Source organism: Grammomys surdaster, unplaced genomic scaffold, assembly GCF_004785775.1.
Source record: "Grammomys surdaster isolate TR1022 unplaced genomic scaffold, NIH_TR_1.0 126906, whole genome shotgun sequence".
NCBI classification, from domain to species: domain Eukaryota; kingdom Metazoa; phylum Chordata; class Mammalia; order Rodentia; family Muridae; genus Grammomys; species Grammomys surdaster.
The window spans coordinates 5,959,382-5,959,899 of NW_021621692.1; positions in this window are offsets into that span (position 1 = coordinate 5,959,382).

Consider the following 518-nt stretch of genomic DNA (forward strand, 5'->3'; position numbering starts at 1 on the left):
TGCGTTCCCTATGTGTCTGAGGAAGTCACCTTGGAGAAATGCATCTCCCCAGCCCTCCAGACAGCAGGAGTCGACTCCGCACAATAGCAAGAGGGAACACAGATGTAGAGTCACCCAGTCGAGCTCCAGATGAGAACAGGGCTCAGCTGACATCATGAGTGCAGACCACGGGGTCCTAGCAGGGGACTCAGCTAAACTGCATCCTGGCTCCTGACCTGCCCAAATGCAAACAGTGGTGTGCGACCCTTCACCATGCTAAATTTGTGGTACTTTGTTACACAGTAATAGAGCACTTCTCCACAAATTACCAAATACTACCGATATTCGTATAGAGGCCACCCACAAATTCATATATCATTTATTTAAGAGAAGTCTGTTTTTATTTTCATCTCATGCTGTGGGCATGGTAGAAAACAAAGGCTTTCATATCTCATAATTTCACATATTCAGTTCAGGACTCAGCCTTGCTGAAAGAGAAGTAAGAATTTACATATTTGTTTTATTCTTACATTGGCTCA